The 7,564-nt window shown below is 43.5% G+C and overlaps 1 long non-coding RNA gene across 1 annotated transcript; it reads left to right on the top strand.

The window, feature by feature from the left end:
• The first annotated feature begins 2,951 nt into the window (after positions 1–2,951).
• Positions 2,952–4,233, top strand: LOC142741962 (uncharacterized). Its single transcript, XR_012881252.1, has 2 exons — positions 2,952–3,179; positions 3,617–4,233. It is a non-coding gene; the product is annotated as an uncharacterized LOC142741962 (long non-coding RNA).
• The last annotated feature ends 3,331 nt before the right edge of the window (positions 4,234–7,564 follow it).

Here is a 7,564-nt window from a genome sequence, read left to right as displayed (position 1 = left end):
CTGGTTGAATGCCCAAAAAATATTTGCCATTTGACCGCGTTTCGCAAGACTATTTTAGGCCAGATTCACACAAACGTGGGGAAACTTGGACGAGAAAAATGTGACGGTTTTCATGCCCGAGGTGGCCCTGTGCGGGTTCCGTTTTGAAGGCTCACCATAGACTTTAGTGTATGGAGGGATCTGTGAAAACGGAACAAAATAGGGCATGTCCTATTTTTCAATGGACCCTTCATACACTCCGTAGAAACAACGGCCGTGTGAACGATTCCATTGAAAAACATGCATCTGTGTGATGGCCGTCACACAAACCTATTCTACGTTCATCTGAATTCAGCCTTAGGCCTAATTTACACGAACGTTGTATATGTCCGTGTGCTGTGCGTAAAAACAACTGCCATCACACGGACCTATACAACTCAATGGGGCTATTCAGACATGCGTGATTTATCACGCAGCATGTTTCCGTTGCGTGAAACTCACTTCATGTCCTATTTTGGTGTGGTTTTGCGGATCACGCACCACTTGAAGTCAATGGGTGTGTGAAAATCACGGACAGCATGCGGACGTCATCTGTGTGCTGTCCGTGATTCACGCACCAGTTGCTAAAGAAAAGCAGAAAAAAATAAAAATAAATTAAAAAATGTGCACCAACACTGACATCAAAAACTGATGCCACACGGAACACACACTGATGGCAAACAGAACTGTAACGCAGGAAAAACGCTGCATTTTTTGCGGTTGCAAAGCAGACATGTTCGTGTGAATCTAGCCCTATGATATGATTTGGTTGCAAGTCCCATGGCATTAGGCTTTACAAAAGACACTCAAAAAAAAAGAAAAAAGGGCAAATCGCTGACATGTCACGAATAAGTCAAAGTTGCACACGACTTATATTAAAGTCTATGCAGGTAAAGTCATATGCAACTTGAGATCTGCAACCAAAAATCCATCCGATTTGGATTTTTTTGCAACTGTCGTTGTAATGTCTGGGTAGGGAGACAGACAGGTGAGCCCTAATCTACCCGCAACCCAGTCCCTGCCTACTTGCACGGCCCATCCTAGGCCACGGCGTACAACTGGGTGACGGTCCCTACGCTCAATATGTGCACGACAGACAACACAGGGCAAGGGTACACTGAAGCAGGGAAGTGGGGCAGTTGCCCACGGAAACACAATGAGCAACAGGAGAGTGAACAAGCCGAGTCAAACCAGGAGAGTACGTGGTAACAAAAGCAGAGCAGAAGAATAGTAGTCAGTCAAGCCAGGGTCGATATGAAGCAGAGGTCAATTGCATATCGCAGGAACAGCAGAGCCAGGAAACAGGAGAATCACAGGCAAAGGACAAGCAGCAAATGAAGGTATACATAGACCAAGGGCGGGAGCTAGAACCGTCTGGCCAGGCTGTGATAGCTTCTCCCACTTCTCAACCTACCAGCCTGAGTGGTAGCAGATTGAGTCACTCTAACAGACCTAGGCACAGATGCAGGCTGATTAACCACGGGCGTCGACACAGAAGCTGTGTTTGGCAAATCCTTTACAGTCGTGTTGTGGTTGTGTAAAGCCGCTTTTGTACCACGACCACATTCACAATCATTACTTGTGATGTTGTGCGACCAAAGTCGCCTTGTAGCCCTAGGCCTTAATGTTACAGTGAAGGTGATCTGCATGTTAGGCCTGCCATGGTTTTCTTTAAAGAGGCTCTGTCACCAGATTATAAGTGCCCTATCACCTACATAATCTGATCGGCTCTGTAATGTAGATAACAGTGGTTTTTATTTTGAAAAACGATACATTTTGAGCAAGTTATGACCAATTTTAGATTTATGCTAATTACTTTCTTAATAGACAACTGGGCGTTGTAAAGAGAAGTGTATGACGCTGACCAATCAGCGTCATACACTTCTCTCCATTCATTTTTAGCAGCACTCGCGAGATCACGCTGTGCTGTCCCATACACCCACATTAACTTTACCGAAGTGTCTTGAGATTGAATAGACCTTGCCTCCAGCCAGGATGCGATGTCTATTCACACTCCCGACGCTTCAGTGAAGTTTCTGTGGGACTTAATCACAGCACAGCGTGATCTCGCGAGATCATGCTGTGAATGACTGCACAGCGTGATCTCGCGAGATCACGCTGTGCTGCGTGAGTAAGTCACACAGAAACTTTACCGAAGTGTCGGGAGTGTGAATAGAGATCGCATCCTGCCTGGAGGAAATGTCTATTCACTCTCAAGACACTTCGGTAAAGTTAATGTGGGTGTATGTGACAGCACAGCGTGATCTCACGAGATCACGCTGTGCAGTGAAACCAGCTGGGCTGGAATGAATAGAAGTGTATGAGGCTGATTGGTCAGCGTCATACACTTCTCTTCACAAGTTCGTAAAAAGGTAAAAAACGCCCAGTTGTCTATTAAGAAACGAATTAGCATAAATCTAAAATAGTTCATAACTTGCTCAAAAATTATCGTTTTTCAAAATAAAAACCACTGCTATGATCTACATTACAGCGCCGATCAGATTATGTAGGCGATAGGGCACTAATAAACTGGTGACAGAGCCTCTTTAAAGAGGCTCTGTCACCAGATGATCAAATCCCTATCTCCTATGGCATGTGATCGGCGCTGCAATGTATATAACAGTAAAGTTTTGTTTTTTTAAAACGATAATTTTTGGCCAAGTTATGAGCAATTTTATATTTATGCAAATGAGCTTTGAAATGGACAACTGGGCGTGTTTTTTTCATATTTCCAACTGGGCGTGTATTGTTTTTAACAACTGGGCGTGTTTACTTGTTTTACTAACTGGGCGTTGTGAATAGAAGTGTATGATGCTGACAAATTAGCATCATACACTTCTCATCGTTCCCACCCAGCTTCTTTCACTAAAGACACACAGCGTGACGTCACCCACAGGTCCTTCAACCTTGTCGTCGGACAAAGAAGATATATCGGCTGAAAGGCGTCCAAAAGGTTAATATGCTCGTCTCTAGGGAGTTTGCTATGCTTACCTGCACATGGTGATGCTGCTGCAAATTCAACTGTACACCTGGAGCTGTGGTGTCTTCTCTCTTCCGACGCCAAGGTTGAAGGACCTGTGGGTGACGTCATGCTGTGTCTGCAGTGAAAGAAGCTGGCTGGGAGTGATGACGTGAAAATGTGAAAATGTGAGAAATTGCTGGTAAAGTACTAAGCCTTGTAACGTCCTAGAAAAATAAAATAATGTTCAAAAAACGATGCAAATATAAAGTAGACATATTGAATATGTGAAATAGTAACAATTTTGTGTGGTATTACTATCTGTTTCACAAGCAGATACATTTAAAATTAGAAAAATCATAATTTTTGCACATTTTCTCTAAATTTTGGTGTTTTTCACAAATAAGCAATGAATTTATTGACCAAATTTTTCCACTAATATAAAGTACAATCTGTCACGAGAAAACATTCTCAGAATCGCTTGGATAGGCAAAAGCATTCCAGAGTTATTACCACATAAAGTGACACATGTCAGATTTGAAAAAATGGGGCTGATCCTGAAGGCCAAAATGAGCTCAGTCTTGAAAGGGTTAAAGTAACAGTGATTTAAAATGTGGTTTTGTTTTCCATTTTTCTTAGATCTGAAGGAAACATACCTGCATGTCAGCCAGATTTCTTTGCTAAAACAAGAATAGCAGCAGCAGAGGGTGGGAAAACCGACACAGGAGGAATGGCCACCATCAGCAGTACATGAGAGGGCACCAGATCATGACGGATCATCTTGGATGGCCACAACTACACCATTGGACACACCACGACCACTGGCCACAACTAATTCTGGTCCCGCGCTCCATCAAATGAGGGTTCGAAGATCCTCTGGGCTGGGGACATAGAGCAGAGTGTGTAAACTGAGGCTTAGGGTGAAGATGATATTGAATTCTTTGGTCTCAATTCATAATTCTACATATACACCCACCTCTCATCGCAGTGCCGCTACTTGCCAGCCTTTTCAAACTTATGTACCCTCGGAAACCTTTAAACTTTTTTTTTTATCATTCTACTTTACTTCCTTTACTTTTCCTTACTCAATGCTCCCATCCAGTACCGTAACTTAAAGCTTTACCCAATGTGTAGAGTTTTCAATAGGTGTTTTTTTTTGTTAGAGTGGGTGTTAGAAATGGATCAATTAACTTATGTGTATAAGTGTGTTAAAGGGGTACAGTTGAAGAAGTAAAAGTTTATGCTTCATGTTTAAAGCTGGTTTTTTGTTTGTAACCTTTGTTGTGGTACACGAGTTCCCCTGGTCTGACAAAAGTGTGTGAATGCTTCTTATACCTTGCTTTCCTCATTAGGCTGGCCACCTAAGGCTCTATTTATTCTGCCCTTTATGTTATTGGCATCTGAGAACAATGTGCCAAACTAAGGAAAATGCTCCTAACAATACGAGCGAATATGTTAAACTATTAGTTTTTCTGTGTAACTATTTCATTTTCCTGCAATCGTGCAGCTGCAGCAGGTTGTGTACTCTGAGCTTATAAGAGACTGCATGTAATAATGTTATACCCACTAAAACATCATTACCCAATTGTAATAATTTAAATAATTTTAAATAAAACAAAGAAACATGTTTATTGGAAAATTGGGGGAATGGCCACAGCTTTATTAACAACAACATTTCTTACGTGGCTCTAAAGTAACCACTTAACTAAAGACCTTCTTAACTTTTCCTGTGATGCCGCCCACTGTGACGCGGCAAGCACTTAGTTTCCTCTCATGAATTTAACTCCTCAGAGCTTATCTCCGCCAAGGAGGATACCGCGAATACCTACGCGGTAATCTGACCACCCCCACTAAACAATGCCAAGCCAGCATCCACGCCATCTTGCAAACCCGACAGCATAATCTCGATCCCAATATCATTTAAATGAACGCCGTCAGATAACAGTAAATCCCCATTATCGCCTTCCAACATTATATGACGAATCGATACACCACCAATGGAACGGACGAACCTTGAAATTCGAACATTTAAAATTTTTTTTAGTGACCACTCGATGGCTGATACACTCCTAGCACCTCGCCAATGCTTTCTGGCAATAACCTCGGACCAAACAATAACAATGTCAGAAAAGAGAGTTTCAAACACCCTACATAAATCTTAATAAGGGACAATAATTCGGACAATTTTACTTTACCCAAATCATTTCCCCCAATGCGTAAAACAAGCACAATTTGATCACGGCATTCTCGACTAACCTCCACTATTACTGGCAGCAAATGAACACACCTTAAACCCCTGGTCCCCTTCCAGTGTACATCAGCCGATGACACACCAAGGCGGAGGCCTAAAGGACAATATTCAGCCCGACGGGCAGGCCAGAAAACAAAAAAATGGCCAATTATCCATACTTGCGGCCGACCTTCTGAGACGACAATAAAATAAATCAAAACAAGATCTGCACGCACATAGGATCTATAACAAGCTGAACTCCACCTACCCAAGCGTTTTATATCCTCCTGCCCCATACCTAAAGCATTAGCCTCAGTAGCTGCCCCTATTCAAAAAGAATGAGTCCCAAACTCCGCAGGATCAACACCCAAATGCACAAGACAAAATTTAAGAATGGCTCAAAATTGAAATCATGTAAGCGGCAAACAACTAGAATGTAATAATAAAGGAAGGCCAGCAGCACGAAAAGACAAAAACTCACGCACCAAACGAACCGGGCAAAATTCACCACCCAACGAATTCACACACACACAACCAAACACCAACTCCCATCTGATCAGTCTTGGATCTATGCACACATACCCGGACGACATCCCCATCCAACAAAACATCCGCAAATATAAGACCCCCCCAAGCGCTTTGCACTTGGTGACACCAATTCACCCACCCGCAACCCCGCAAAAAAAGCCAAAGAAAAAGCAGTACGGAGCAAAACAGACTCATAAGGATCAAAACAAACTGCCGGAACAACGATCAAAACCTTTTGTAATAAAGCATAAGTGATGGGCCTCGTAGCATCCTTCACCATAGGTTTCCTCTTCTATCCCTTCAATGCCTGCCTAATAACGAACATCTTAGTAACATCAGTGCAACCCCCACAATTTTAACATTAACACAATACCAGTCAAACCTTTCGCAACAGCATTCGCAGAAGAACTCATACCACACATCCCAGACAAATAATCCAACTTGATTTCAAATTGTCGCTCATCATTCATGGGAAAAACCTCGCCTGCCAAATCCAACCGCGCAGCCCAAGACTTATTATGACTCCGCCATGTACCTGGCACAATAGAATTTTGGACTAGCCAGAGAAGTTCTCCTCGACCAGGGCCCACAAGTGATCCGAGGAAAGCTCCCCTTCCCGCCGTGCTCCCGGATGAAGCTCCCGAAAGTCCACCATCTGCAAACGAGATAAGGCATCTGCTGTTTTATTCTCAGCACCGGGCAACTTGAACTAAATGCGTAAGTAAAGCCAAAACTGGCAACGATCCAGAAGACAAACTGTTGACAGCAAGCACCACCTCCATATTATCCGTCCAAAAACGTATGCGATTATTCAACACTTTCGAACCTCACAATTCCACAGCGACCATAATGGGAAAAAGTTCTAAAAGTGTCATATTCAGAGTCAGACCCATACGACTCCAGCCGGCAGGCCAATAGGCAAAACACTGCTAGCAGGGTCTGTGAACAACTGCAACTCAAAACTAGAAACGGACAAATCGCCCTACCATTGAATGACCACAAAAAAGTCTTCAAACATGCAAATCATCTTTCATACATTTAGTGACACGAATGAAATGATGAGAATGCGAAATACCCCTAGTCACCAATGGATAGGCGCCTAGAGAAAACGCGTCCCAATGTCAGGCGTCAGAGCCAACCGATGGCGAAATTCCTCATCATATCCCCACCAAGCTGCACCTCCGTGCAACTTGTGAGCACTGAAAATAGTATCTAAATACACAAACAGCTCGGCCGCTTTTTCTGGAAAACGTTGGCAAATCACATGAGCCAAGGTAGAAAAACCCTGGAGCCAATTTCCAAAGCGTTTCGCAACTTTCACCTTCTTTTCAGAACCTCTTTCGAACACATGCTCCTTATCCACAATCACATGATCCACCGAAACCAAGGACCAAATATCCACAAATTCATGTGACCATATCTTGTCCTTGACCTCGGCCGACAGGTGAGTACCTAAAGAAGCAACACCACAAAACAATGAATCATGAAATGTCAAGTCAGCCATGCTAGCTACACGCTCAGGCCAACGGAACCGAAGCTCCTCCTTTTGTACACAAACCATCCAACAAACTTTTCAACGCTGAAACTAAATCAACAGCAGATAAATCATCCTTCGCAAGCCTTGCATTAACACATGTAGACTCACCAGATAAGGGCGTCCTCGCGAATTCCGGGGGTGCTTCGACTCCAACTGTAAATGCAGGAACCACAGACAGATCCCCACCAGGTGGACAGGCTGAGGCGACTTCTAGTAACGGAACAACCAAAGAAGAAAGCTGAACCCGTTGCTCACGACGACTCCTCCTGGTGTAACTCCTTCCAGAGCGGCT

The sequence above is a fragment of the Rhinoderma darwinii genome, chromosome 1 (assembly GCF_050947455.1).
Source record: "Rhinoderma darwinii isolate aRhiDar2 chromosome 1, aRhiDar2.hap1, whole genome shotgun sequence".
Lineage (NCBI taxonomy): Eukaryota > Metazoa > Chordata > Amphibia > Anura > Rhinodermatidae > Rhinoderma > Rhinoderma darwinii.
This window is presented reverse-complemented; position numbering and strand designations above follow the sequence as displayed.